The following is a 15391-nucleotide window of genomic DNA, read 5'->3' on the forward strand; positions in this document are numbered from 1 at the left end:
TCGAACAATATCATTAATACCACAGGCAACTAAAATTTTGTTGAAGATCATTCAAAAGCAGCTGCAACAGTATATCCAAAGGGATCTGCCAGAAATTCAGGCCAGGTTCACAAGAGGATGAGGAACCAGGGATATCACTGCTGATGCCAGATGGATCCTGGCTGAAAACAGAGAATACCAGAAGGATGTTTACATTCAACTGTGTGGATCATAACAAAGTATGGATAAAGTTGCAAAGAATGGGAATTACAGAACGCTTAATTGTGCTCATAAGGAACCTTTACATAGATCAAGGCAGTGTTTGGACAGAACAAGGGGATACTGATTGGTTTAAAGTCAGGAAAGATGTGTGTCAGGGTTGTATTCTTTCACCATACCTATTCAATCTATATGCTGAACAAATAATACGAGAAGCTGGACTATATGAAGAAGAACGGGCATCAGGATTGGAGGAAGACTCATTAACAACCTGCGTTATGCAGATGACACAACCTTGCTTGCTGAAATTGAAAAGGCCTTGAAGCACTTACTAATGAAGATCAAAGGCCACAGCCTTTAGTATGGATTGCACCTCAACATAAAGAAAACAAAAATCCTCACAACTGGACCAACGAGCAACATCATGATAAAAGGAGGAAAGATTGAAGTTGTCAAGGATTTCATTTTACTTGGATCCACGATCAACAGCCATGGAAGCAGCAGTCAAGAAACCAAAATACGCATTGCACTGGTTAAATCTACTGCAAGTGATCTCTTTCAAGTGTTAAAAAGCAAAGACGTCACTTTCAGTACTAAGATTCGCCCCACCCAAGCCATGCTATTTTCAATTGCATCATATGCATGTGAAAGCTGTACAATGAATAAGGAAGACGGAAGAAAAATTGACACCTTTGAATTGTGGTGTTGGCGAAGAATATTGAATATACCATGCACTGCCAAAAGGACTAACAAATCTGTCTTGGAAGAAGTACAACCAGAATGCTCCTTAGAAGCAAGGATGGTGAGACTGAATGTTACATACTTTGGACATGTTGTCAAGAGGGATCAGTCCCTGGAGAAGGACACCATGGTTGGCAAAGTACAGGGTCAGCGGAAAAGAGGAAGACCCTCAACGAGGTGGATTGACACAGTGGCTGCAACAATGAGCTCAAGCATAACCACGATTGTAAGGATGGCACAGGACTGGGCAGTGTTTCGTTCTGTTGTGCATAGGGTCACTATGAGTCAGAACCGACTCAACGGCACCTAGCAACAACAACAACAAGGCAAGGGAACCATAATTAGAATTAAATGCTGAATACACATAGGGAAGCATTCGTTCAATTAGGTAAAACCTGTTTGAAATGGCTCAGTTATATTGAAGCAATGGAGAATGGAGTCATCTAAGAATGGTGAAGACCTTGTATATCAATTAATATACACATAATATATTATATATGTATATATGTGCATGTGTCTATATACATATATTTTTTCTATATACCAAGTTGTAGTAAAGATTGTATAATCTAAACACTATTTAAATATTTTTCATTTTAAATGACAAAACTCTAAAAATGTCGTACTTACTAATTGCAATCTTTTCAAAGTCTGTCATCTGGGCAGGTATGTAGTGAAAGAAGGTCATGTAAGTTGTATAATAAAAAGTCAAATCAGATATTCTGCTAACTGTGAATATGACAGGAGAGAGATTACATGGAAATAAATGCACACTCTGTTCCTGATTCTAATGAGGCATCCTTATTTTTATTCTGGAAATGTTTTTAGTTTGTAATTAATCATTTTGCAAAATGGCTTTTTTTATGAAATCCAAATGTAGATGTTTCTTTTTCCCCCTTCTGACCATTCATCAGTCTCATTTTATCAGATCACTATTTTCAGAAGTCAGAGACAAAGCAGCATATTTTATACACACTAAATGTGACTGTTATTGCCACAATATAAAAAGAAATATGTTTTCCCTGTCATTCCCAGAAAGAAAATCTAAAAATTGTGTATGGATATAAGGAGCTCGATTTGGCCCAACGAAGCCTCAAGTACTAAATACATGAACAACCCTTTTGTAGCCTGAAGGAGCTGTTTGAATAAACTTACCCAGAAAGGTAGTATTAGTTGAAATGATAATAAAACTGTAGAAAACACAAGTATGTTTTTTACCCTCATTTATATTAACACCTAGCATACTACCTGAAAGTTCTCAATAAAGATTTGGCTCAGTAAAGAAAAGAATGAATAAATGTGCTTTTGGATGACTAATCCATAGGGTGTTATGGATTTGTTTAAAAATTCAAGGACATGCCAATCATATCTCTTAGCTTGGAGGATAGTTATCTGTTCTTACACAATCTTTTAGAACATTATACTGACCTAACACTCCATTTTCTACGCTCTTAAATTCTCAAAATGTTTTTGAAACTTAAGAAGAATAAAGGAATAGTGTGTCCCAGAGGCCAAAGAATCAATGTAGTGGTTCTGCCAACTCCAAAATGTCTATTGTAATTATAAATTTAGGGATCAAAGAAACACCACCAGGTGAGTCTGTGGGCCTAGTGGACACACTATGAGCTAAGCTGAGGAGAGGAATTTACTTATTACCTGGACTCTATATTTCTCCTCTGTAAACAGTGATCTATGATAACAATTTGGGTCCTCAGGTATTAATGTCAACTCATACCCTGGGTCCAACAACCCTTGAGCTGTTGCATAATCCCTTTTTTCCACCAATTCACAACTTCGTAAGAAAATGGCCATAGGTCCCTGAAGGGATCATTGCCATATATGCTTGCCATGGTATTTTAGGGTTCTTCCTCATGGGGACCCAGAATTCCCTTCAGTCAGTGGGTTCTGGACCTGAGAATGGTCTCACTTTCTAAAACTAGGCTTGGAATCATGACTTTTTATTGAAGCATCCGGCCTCAGCCTCATAATCATCAATTTTTGATTATTTTTTATTGTATAGATTGGGCAATGCTCTTTTTGACTGCCCACACTTATTGCCTCTTAGAATGCTGTGTTCTACCAACTTTCTCTATAACTCTCTGGAGGTAAGAGCCTACTGGCTACCATTTTGGCCTCGCTTCTTATTACAGTAATTGTGCCCACCTTGCATCTGAGGGTTAAACACCACTACTCGGCATCTGTTATTTCAGGATCCTGTCAGGTCTGTTGCTATCAAAGTCAGTTCTATAACAGAATCTTCTACTGTCAACCTGGGACTTCAAAGGACAGTCATGCCTGAGCTTAATGACAACGCTTGTGACTCCCCCACTAGTGGATTCCTTATTATTTTGTCAGCGCAGTATCTCCTAGAACCTCCTGGAGAACATAGTTACCTAGAGGGTTTTCTGGGCTTACACAGTATATTCACTCCAGCATACCTATTCCTTTGAGCCTTTTGATTCTTTCATCCACTGTTTGTCAGGTAGGTTCTGGCATTTCTATATTACTTTGTGAGGACTATCCTTTTTGTCAGCCCTTACAAAAGCCACCTTAAGCAGTATGTTAGTACCATCTCCTGTGGTCCTTATCAGGATATTAAATCCTGTTTCACAAGTGAGTGCCCTTATATCAATACACTCTTCCTTATCTAACTTATATTTGTCTCACTTGAACCAGCACACTTAGTGTCTGGCCTCATATGTTTTCTCCGAGCTTGTTCTGGTACCCGTTGCCTAGATCTTGCAACAATTTCAGTGTATAGCCCCTCTCCTTCTTTAGCAGACCAAGTACTTCCTTGACTGGTTTATGTTGTAACTTGATTCTAACTATTGACCTGTTAGCCAGGGGAGGAGGGTTAGTTTAGATCCCGGGATTCTGAGGAGGCAGGTATGGCCTTATAGGGAAGAGTCCTCTGCATTACCTTCAACCAAGAGTGTGGGCTATCCTCCAACAAGGAATAATGCTCTGTTTTTGCAGAGGATTCAAGGTGATATGGAGATTCAAGATTTTTGGGTGCACCAATGCAGATATTCCCAGGCCAAGTCTTGAGATCCCAACCTTTCCCAAACAAGGTTCTTACTTTGGCATAACATACTTGCCTGGATGAGAATTCAACCTTCTCTGGAACTCTGATACTCTTATAATTAATTACTACTGATTCTCATCATTTCCAACCCTCCAGCTTCAGAAGATGATAGCCTCTTTATATGCTGCCAAGGAAGCCCTCAGATTTTCACACTTAAATTTCACATTTCACCTTATATTGGTTGTTAATCGCCCTCAACCTTTCATTGTCTTTCTCCAGGGCATAGATGGCCCCTAGCACAGCCATCTCATTCAAAGGTCCTTATAATTACTCTCTTTTTCCCTCTCAAGAAAGCCTCTTGACTACCTGAGATATCACACTTGTCAGGATATTCCTTCCTTCAATATTTCATTGAGTTCACCATCAATAAAAGTTTTAATTATTATATAAATCCACATGCCAGAGACTTTCAGTGACTCACCTACCACAAGTTATCCACCACATTTTAAGTCTGTTCCTAGGCACCTTCTTAGTACCAGCTGTTGTATGTTGGGTTCTTCATGAAACAGACTCTGAGACCCCCAGAGTTGCATTGGGGAACAACACCTATAAGGGGTGAGGGCAGCAGGATTAGGCAGAAGGAGAAGCACGACTGAAAGGAAGTTATAACAAAGGCTTCAGCTGAACCTACGGGAAACTCTGAAACTGGAATGGCACTTCAGAGTTGTCTCACCCTGAAACAAGGGGGCCAGGCCTTTATGCCTCATTATTGATCAGTCGCTGGATGTGGGCTGACCCCATGGGGAAGACATGATCTTGAGTGAAAGAGCTCTTTTGACTGATACCAATTCCTGGAGAGGGATTGATGTGAGAGCCACCAGTCACAAACACGGCAAACAGCTGAGGTTCTGACTCCCTTCTCCTGAAGGGTAGACCTGAACAGCTTGCCATAGCACCCACTACACTTTCCCAGGGAAGAGTTGCAATTTCACAGAAGGCTTCTGAAAATTCTAGACTTCAACACAATGAAATACCTTGCGTTGGTGATTCTAAGCATTGTAGTATCTTGAAAGAAAACAATAATTTTAGAGCAGGAAGTGTACTTGGTGGTCCTCAAAAAGGTCAGGAGTCCCTGTTCAGGTTTGAAGCTAGCCAATGTTCCTGTCCACATTATACCAACTTCAATATTGTGTAAAGTATAATATGAGCCTGTAGCTGCTATTTGCAGGGATTGTATTGGATTTGACTTGGATTTATACAAACGTCTTTGCTGTAAAAAAGGCCCTGATCCTGATTACTGTGCTCCATAGAGCTCCTTTGCCTAGCCATCCAGAGCCGGATGACAGTGTTTAAAGCCATACTTCAGGTCCTTCTTAAAGCATTCCTTCTGCCCTTGCTGCTTGCAGTTGCCATATTTTAACTCTCCATACAATAGCTGCTAGCTGCATGAAATGATTTTCTGAAAGATGATTATTAAAATGCCTGAGAGAGATTATACTTTTTTTTAAAAAAAAAAAGCAAACCTCAGAAAGATTGATAAACTGGACACACTGTTCCTTCTGAGTTGAATATATAATTAAGGAATTAACCACGTCCTTTAATGGAGCAAGGTGACCCTTTCCATCTTAAGAACAAGTGGGAAGAGGAAAATAGAGGCTAATTTTAATGTGTGTGAATAATAATTAGGTAGAATCCTAAATTGTCCCCATAAAATGAAAAAAATAAATCCTCACTATCTTTATTTTTTCTTAGTTTCAATAATATCTCACAAATATTAAGTAATTTGAAAAATCTATGCTATGGCAATATGGTTATTCAAGTGAAAAATTAGCACTTTAAGGGACTTACAAGCCTACAATGAAATGTTTCTTATACCAATCTCTTCACCGTTAAATTGGATTCACTTTCAAGTCAGTCTCCTTTCAGGCAAAATTACCACTTGTAATTAGCTTACACAGAGACTTGCTCTAGCCAAATTAGGCTGTCACTTGATATACAAAGTATATTCTAATGTGAAGGGTCAGAGACCCTCATAATTACAACTGCAAAAGATTTCTGTAATGATAATAATACCTTTGTCTGTAATGTGATTGAGTTTTAGTTTTAACTAAGGTCTAGAAAACCTAGAGATAATGGTTGGAGGATGGAGTGGATAAATGCAGTATCTTTCTGAAACACACTATCCCTGACCTTCTTCTCCATAAATGATTTTATTAGAGCGTGTTACAAAATCTTCTTTATTCCTATACCATGAATAATTTACAGAATCAATAAATAATTGCTACAAAAAGTACAGAGCAGTTTAACACAGCTTTCCTAAATTTCTGACTTGGGCAAAAATTCCTTGGGAATGATTGACAGAACCAAGAAGAAGAATATATTATGAGAAAAGCAAAGCTAAGCATGAAGGTAGTAGTGTAGGGACAGTTGAATGGTTACTGCTAAGTGGAAATAGTATTTCTGAAACAGGTCTTACATTAAGTGGGATGTGTAAGGCATGAAACAAAAAGATCCTACCAAGATGGGAGACAATTTTTAGTGAAGAAAGGGTAGATGTTCAGAGCCCTTCTGAACATTTTTCCTCTTTGGGAACCTAATCTTGTTCTTGTTGGTTTTAGGTGCCGTCAAGTTGGTTCCGACTCATAGCGACCTTATGCACCATAGAACAAAACACTGTCCAGTCCTGCGCCATGGTCACAATCGTTGTTATCCTTGAGCCAGTTGTTGCAGCTGCTGTGCTAATCCATCTTGCCAAGGGTCGTCTTCTTCTTCCCTGACCCTCTGCTTTACCAACCATGATGTCCTTCTCCAGGAACTGATCCCTCCTGACAACATGTCCAAAGTATTTAAGATGTAGCCTCACCATCCTCGCTTCTAAGGAGCATTCTGGTTGTAATTCTTCTAAGACAGATTTGTTCGTTCTTTTGGCAGTCCGTGGTATATTCAATATTCTTCTCCAACACCACAATACAAAGGCGTCGATTTTTCTTGGGTCTTCCTTATTCATTGTCCAGCTTCGGCATGTATATGATGCAATCGAAAATACCATGACTTGGGTTAGGAGCAACTTAGTCTTCAAGGTGACATCTTTGCTTTCCAACACTTTAAAGAGGCATTTTACAGCAGATTTGCCCAATGTAATGCGTCTTTTGATTTCCTGACTGCTACTTCCGTGGGAGTTGATTGTGGATCGAAGTAAAATAAAATCCTCGACAACCTCAATCTTTTCTCCATTCATCATGATGTTACTTATTTGTCCAGTTGTGAGGGTTTTGTCTTCTTTATGTTGAGGTGTAAACCATAGTGAAGGCTGTGGCCTTTGAGGAACCTGTACAAAGATCAAGAGGCAGTTGTTCAGACAGAACAAGGGGATACTGCGTGGTTTAAAGTCAGGAAAGGTGTACATCGGGGTTATATCTTTCACCACACCTATTCAATTTGTATGCTGAGCAAATAATCCATGAAGCTGGACTATATGAAGAAGAACGGGGCATTTGAGGAAGACTCATTAACAATCTGCGGTATGCTGATGACACAACCTTGATTGCTGAAAGTGAAGAGGACTTGAAGCACTTATTGGGAACCTAGTAGTACTTGCAAGAAAAGCCAAAAACAAACAAAAACACAGGACATAAGGAAACAAGTGACCTGTAGAGTTTGAATTGAAACAATCTTCATATGTAAATAAGAATGTGCCAGGACTCAGTAGGAACATTGTTTAATAGAAATAAGAGGTCTCTAGGGGGTCAGTAAGAGTCAGAATTTACCCAATGGCAGCAGTTTTAGAGGAATGTAATGTTTAATAGGAAAAATAACATGGTGGTAAATGGATGGAAATTGCATTTCCCACCATTTTATCTCCATTAAGTTGACTCATGCTATCAAACTTAAGCAATATAATGATGGCCATAATGTTCTTGCTTGTTAGGAGAGTGACACAACCTCAGATCGTTACTTCCACAGTTCAAGTTCCACACAGGTGCATCTGTTTGGTAGAAACTAGTCACATGTCTGCAGTTTGGTAACAAGGAACGCTGGAATTTATTTTAAATTCTACCTGGGAAAAGCAATACGCCCAGTGGGAAACTAACAAAATGGGGAGAGGATTTACAAAAGATATTGGGTAGCCCCAAATTGCATAGTTCATCTAGGGCAGTAAAAGATGCTTATAATAGTGAAAGGAGGTCCCTGAACAGGAGCTATGCAGGAATCCTAGAGAACCACCTCTCCAGACTTGAACAGAAGGCAAGACAACTTCAAGAGAGAGAGTCTAGAAAATAATGAAGTTGATAAATTAACTGATAATTTTGGTCATTCTTTAAACATGGGAGGAAGTTTAAATTTCTGTTTTAGCATTTTGGTAAAACAGATAGGTATATGGATAATTTAGCAAATGATTTTAGAAAGGGAAGTGGTGAGGATAGGAGGCACTGTTTTTAATAGGGCTATCAGGGAAGACCACTCTGAAAAAGAGACATTTGAGAAGAGAGCTGAATGAATTAGTTATATGATGACCTGGGGAAAGAATGTTCCAGGAAGAAGAATCTGTAAGCGAAAATGTACTAACGCAAAAAAGAGCTGTTCAAGGAACAAGGAGGCCAGTGTGGCTGGAAATTGGTAAGATATGGAAAGAGTGGCATGAGATGAGTGGGGAAAGTAGACAGACCTTGTAGACAAGAGTAGGGAGTTTGGGTTTTATTCCAGTTGTTTTGGTAAGCCATTGCTTGATTTTTAACAAAGGAGTAACATGAACTTATTTACATTTTCAAAGAGTTACTGTGGCTACTATATTGAGAATGGACTTGAGGTGAGAGATGATGATAGCTTTAAATGGAATGGCACGGTGGAGATAATTAGAAGTGGTTAGTTTGGGTAAATATTTTGAAGGTAGAGATTATAGGACTTGCTGTTGGAAAAATGGGGTGATGAGGAGAAGAGGGGTGTAATTGATGACTTGTAGATTTTTGGCATCAACAAGTGATGACCAGTGGTACCACTGACTGAGATGAGATAGGGAAGTCTGAGGGAAGAGTGGGTTTGAAGAGGGAAATAAAGAGGCTTGTTTTGCATATGTTGTTTATTATGCCTATTAGACATCCAAGTGATGATGTCAAGGAGGAATAAGTTGTTTTATGTGAACTTATTGCATTACTAGTGATGTTGAATATTTTCCATATGCTTGTTTATTAGTCATATTTCCTATTTTGTGAAGTATTTGTTTTGTCTATTGCCCATTTTTATTTTGGAGCCTTAGATATTAATTACATTAAATGCACACACCAACATAATATATTTGTGCAAACGTATGTCCCTGTCATTTGTTGTTTTATTTTATGAGGTTTTAATGATGTTTAGAAGTTTTTAAGTAGTTCAATTAATTTATTTTATCAGTAATTTTCATTGCAATTTATTCTATTGCTTCTAAGGCATTGCCCTTCCAATGCATTGATAAATATGCAATTTAATTTATTTTTATATTTTATTTTTTTTTAATTATTCAATTTTAATTCCTTGGGAATTCTTTGGATGTATGTTATTATCTCATAGCTCATAGTGACCCTATAGGACAGAGTACAACTGCCCCATAGAGTTTCCAACGAGCGCAGGCGGATTTGAACTGCCGACCCTTTGGTTAGCAGCCGTAGCACTTAACCACTACGCCACCAGGGTTTATAGGGTCGCTCTGAGTTGAAATCAACTCGATGGCACTGGGTTTGGTTTTGATTTTGGTTTATGTTATTATCTCAGGTTCTGAGTTTTCCTAAAACTTCCTATTGAATAGTTTTTTCAATACACTCTTTGTGATGCCACTTTTAGCATACATGTTGTTGTTGTTAGTTACCATTGAGTTGATTCTGACTCATGGTGACCGTACTCTATAACAGAACCAAACATCGTCTGGTCTTGACCTACCTTCATGAAGACAAAACCTTAGCATACATAAGATGCATTAAATTCCTGTTCACAAGGGTCTGTTTCTAGGTTATTCTGTTCCATTGATCGCTCAGCTTATTAGTGTTACAGTATCACTGCTTTAACCGTTATCACTTTATACATTCTTAAATGTCTGATAGCTTTAGTTCCTTCATCAGGTTTCAATTTTTTAATTTTAGAAAATGCTAACTTGTTTATTTTTTCCAAATTAATTTAGAACAATTTTGCCAAGTCCCTGCTGTCCCTAAACTCCTATATGATTTTGATTGGGAGTACATTAAATTACATATTAATTGAGGAAGAGTTGATATCTTATCTCTACCATAATTAGTTTTCCCATCCCAAAACCAACCCAATGAGATTACACAGAACTTTTGTCGCATCTGGTATACGTCTTCATTTTTTTTCAAGTCTTAGTGTGATTTGTATTTTATTATTTAACCTACTATACTCTTTGCAAGGAGCCCTGGTGGTGTAGTGATTAAAGTGCTTGGCTGCTAATCAAAATGTAGGCAATTTGAATCCATCAGCAGCTCCACGGAAGAAAGACGTGGCAGTCTGCTTTCATAAAGATTTATAGCCTTGGAGACCTTATGGGGTAGTTCTACTCTGTCCTATAGGGTCACTATGAGTCAGAATCAACTCGACGGCAGTGAGTTAAAACATTCTTTGCAATTATTGCAATATATAAAGCTGAATTCTTGATTTGTTCATTTAAAAAAATAGGTTGTAATGATTTGGAATCAACCTGAAGGCACACAACAACAACAATCTTAAAGGTGAAAAATGATGCCACGTAATTTTACTATATAATTATGACAATACAGAATAATACAAAAGTACATTTTCAAAATGGCAGAGTAGGCAGCTCCAAGTAGGCAGGCTGGGGTCTAGAGAGGTTAAGTAAATTTCTAAGGTCTTATAGGTAGCACATGAAAGTGCTAGAATTTTAAGCATGGGTCTCTCTTACTCCTAAAATTGTTATTTTCATGGTATGTTTCTTACATACCCATGTATTCTCCATTCTTAACCAAGTTGGACTCAGTATACTCTCTTGTCTCCTCCCCACATACACATTTCATTTTTGATTAAAATCAAAACCTTAAGAGATCTGTTCATGTAGTTCCATGGTAACTTCCTACTATCTTATTAAGATCTACCCCATTCCACAGTGTGTTCCTAGCTTGCCTAATGGCCAGCATTGCACTAATCTATTCTAACTTCTGCTGGAAACACCCCCATAGTATAAATTCCTGTTCATTAATTTTGCCTGCAACATGTAAGTCTTAATACCTAATAATATATTTTTTACCCGTGATTATTTGGTTTGAACCATTTTTCTCTCTTCTTCTTCTGTAATACTTATTATTTGCCAATTGGACCTCTGTGATCTATCTTACAGATCCATTATCTTTCCCCTTCTTTTGCTCCCTTTATTCACTTCCTCTGCATTCTTGTATGTGTTCTGAAATTTGTCCTTTGCATCAATGATTAAATTTTCTCCAATGTCAAGGCTGTTATTTATTGCTATCAAATTATGTTTCCTGTAACATGTATAGATTGTTGGCACATTGCAGTAATTCAACAAATGCTCGTTTTTTCCTCTAGGTGTAAATCCACACTCAAATTCTCCAAACAACTCAAAGGCACATTTGGTATGGGCTCTTGGAAATGTCCTTGATAAATACAATCTCATTTCAGATAAAAAGGGAAGGTTAGAGGCTCATCCACACTGACTAAAATTTCTGAGGCAAAAGCAGTTTTCAGGGTCAGGCTTTTTGCTAGCCACTGTGGTGCTATTAGCATAGACCATGGAGTAGCCCAGGGTAGCAACCAGAATTACTTTAGGAGCTGGGAGAGATAAGTATTGCAGACCCTAAAGGAAAATGAATCCAACTTATCAGAACTAAAGATTGAATCAATTTCTGACAGAATCAGAAATAAACTTTGATTTTTTCAGACCCAATGAGGTTACATAGAACTTCTTTCACATAAATTTTACAGCAAAGTCAGGGATGAGATTCACAGCATCTATACACATTCTAGTATCTTCCTGAAAGAGTATATCATTATTGGAATTAGAAAACATTTAAATACACTTACAACAACAACAAGAATAAATATAAATTAAACTTCTTGTGATTCAAAGTTACTTCAAAGTCTTGCAGTGCTTCATAGTATACACTGTAATCCTAAATTCTTTCTGCACTATGCATGTGGAAGTTACAAGTAGTTCGACTAAATGGGCACTTATTTTATGGTCACCTAAGAGACCCTGAAAGTTGGTATTTGGCATTGAGGTGCACCACAGCTTATTTTCTAGCCACTTGTCTCAGTCTCAGAACAAAATTTCATTTGTTTCAATTTTGTATAAACTGGAACTTTCTCTAATACTACTTTAATTAAAATTTATATTTTACAAAATGAAAGTGACTGGCAAAGAAAATTTAAAGGGGGTTAATGAACTTTTTAATTAATTTTAAATGTTTCTTTTTTACATTCTAGTTTGTTAATAAAGGGGAAAATAATGTGGGCAGATTTTATCTCTAATCATTACTCAAACAGAAAATTGTATTTCCCCATTAAAATTGTTACAGTAAACTGTACATATTCTTAATAAAAAGTCTAACTTTTATGTAACAACCTTTTACCCATTAATTTTCATATTACAAATTCAAGGTGATTTCTCTAGAAAACCTGGTGTACAGACATGGCAGAAGCATCCACTTGTATAATACAAAACCTATGCAGAATTGTACCTGAACTCCAGTTCTTACAGGAGGTCACATGTGCCCAAGTATCACTTGCTTTTTATCATGACTGAGGAGTCAGAGTTAAAAGGAGTTCTAAAGTACGCTTGTAGAAATTTAGTGTTAAGCTAATAAATTAAAACAGAGCAGTTCTTGTTAATTTGATCTAGAGTGAGTGAGAGTACAAAAATACATTTCCTCTGGCCAGTAGCATTTTTGTTTTACATTTCCTCCTCTCAGTTGTGCATTTATTCATTGGATTGTTATTTTGTTGCCACAGGGTATTTCCATTTTACTCTGGCAGAAGGCCAGGATAATGCAGTGGATGGAATATGGAATGCTGTAATTCAGGGGGGTCATTCAGGAGAATGTTATAGGCTTGGAATGCCAAACAACTAAATATTTGAAGACAAGGTGTGCTTTCCCTGGCTGAATTGTGGCAAGTGCATCTTATTTCAATAATCATAGAATTATGCCAGGTCATGGGTACATGGGGTTGCAGAAATGACAATCCTGATAACCTAGAGAATCCTCTCCACAAAACTTAGAAAAAGAAATAAGGGGTTTTATTATTGAATAAACATATCCAGATTACAAGGTACCATAGTTAATCCAAAGAAATGGTACTCTATTTATACAGCCAACGAATCACAACCCATTACATACATATGTTCTCAAGTCCTTTGTTAGAGGACTTGACATTATCATTTTCTTCAGATTCTTTCATAAAGTTCATCACAAGTTTGCTAGGGAATTAAGGTAACCATTTGTTTTAGTTAATTGTTTTTCTCCAAAGAAATAATAAAATTTCTCTTATCTCTATGACAAGCAGATAGTTACTGCTCAGAGCAAGGTGCCCAGGTTAAACTTTCACAGTGACATGAAGGTAGGGGTGCTATCTTTCTAGATATTTATATTTCAAAGGGATTACTTCCAAAAGTTTGAACAGCTTTCCTTGATTATAAACCTTAAAGAGGGTTACTTAGCATCTGAAAAATTAACTCTTGAATATCAAAAGTTTAGAGGAAAGATTTGCACTAGTTTTCTCATGGAAATGCTTTAAGAAAGGAAAAGGAGAAAATAGCCTCTTCCCCTTATGACAGTGGGGAAAATTTTAAAAATTTATCCTTACATTGGATATAATAATAGAGTACAATCCCACAGAAGCATCTTCTACCCCTAAATGTAGCTCCCTCAAGGATTGAACAAGAGCATCAGTGGATACAGATGAATGAAGCAGAGCAGAACAGCATTGTGTGGACTCAAAAACCTAAATTGTCATTGGAACTAAAGCTCATAAAATTAAGCCAAAACCTACATGCTAATCTAAGCAGGATGACAGCCTGATAAAACAGTAGTTTTAAATAGGATCAAAGGTCTCCAAACATAATTTTTAAAAATGTTCAGGATATAATTCAAAAATCACTAGCTATGCCAAAAACTAGGAAAATCACAATTTCAGTGAGAAAAGACAAGTAACTGAAGCCAACACCAAAATGAATCAGATGTTAGAATTATCTGACAAGGATTTTAAAGTAGCTGTCATAAAAATGCTTCAACTATCAATTACAAATTTTCTTGAAATAAATGAAAAAATAGAAAATCTCTGCAAAGCATTAGAAGTTGTAAAAAAGAACCAACTGAAAATTATAGAAATGAAAGCATAATGACCAAAAAAAAAAAAAAAAAAACCTCACAGGATGGACTCAATAGTAGATTGGAGATGACAAAGAACCAGTAAACTTGGAGACAGATAAATAGAATTTATTCATTCTGAACAGTAGAGAGAAATTAGACTGAAAAAAATCAACAGAACCACAGGGATGGATCTGTTGGACAATAACAAAAGCTCTAACATTTATAACAGAATGAGAGAAGAAAAAGAGTGGGGCTGAAAGATTATTTGAAAAAACAATGGCTGAAAACTTCCCAATTGTCAAAAGACAAACCTAGCAATCTGAGAAGCTGAGTGAATCCCAAGTAGGTGAATCCAAAGAAATCCATGCCAAGACGCAACATTGTCAAAGTTCTGAAAACTAAAAAACAAACACACAAAAAAAACCCTTGAAAGAGTCCAGGATGATCAACACATTACCTATAGGTAACAAACAATTAGAGTGACAGGCAATTTTTCATCTAAACCGTGGAGACCAAAAGAAAGTGGAATAACATTTTCAAGTGCTGGAGAAAGGAACTGTCAAGAGCAAATCCTATATCCAACAAAATTATCCTTCAGAAATGAAAGGGAAATGAAGAAAAACTAACAATTTGTTGTTAGCAGACCTACTCTTAATGAGTGCCTAAAGGAAGCTCTCTAAACAGCAAATGATAATAGATAAAATCTTGAACCTTAGAAAAAGAAAGAACAACAGATTGCATAAAAATAGAAATAAACATAATAGACTTTATTTCGTCTCATGACTTTTTAATTATGTTTCAAGGTTGAACAAAAGTTTTAACACCATCTGATGCAGTGCTCAGTGTATGAAAAGGAAATATACAATGTATAAAAAGGATAATATGTGTATGAAAAGGAAACACTTAATACAATGATTTAAAAAGTGGAAAGGTTGTAAGAACCCAAACGGAAGTAAAATTTCTACACTTTAAGTAGTAAAATGTTGACACCAGTAGACTGTGACAAATTATAGTAATACCTAGAGCAACCACTGTGAAAACTATACAAAGCAATATACTAAAAAAACATTATAAATAGGAGAGTGCAAAAGACATTTTCAGTCAG

Source organism: Elephas maximus, chromosome X (assembly GCF_024166365.1).
Source record: "Elephas maximus indicus isolate mEleMax1 chromosome X, mEleMax1 primary haplotype, whole genome shotgun sequence".
In the NCBI taxonomy this organism is placed as follows: domain Eukaryota; kingdom Metazoa; phylum Chordata; class Mammalia; order Proboscidea; family Elephantidae; genus Elephas; species Elephas maximus.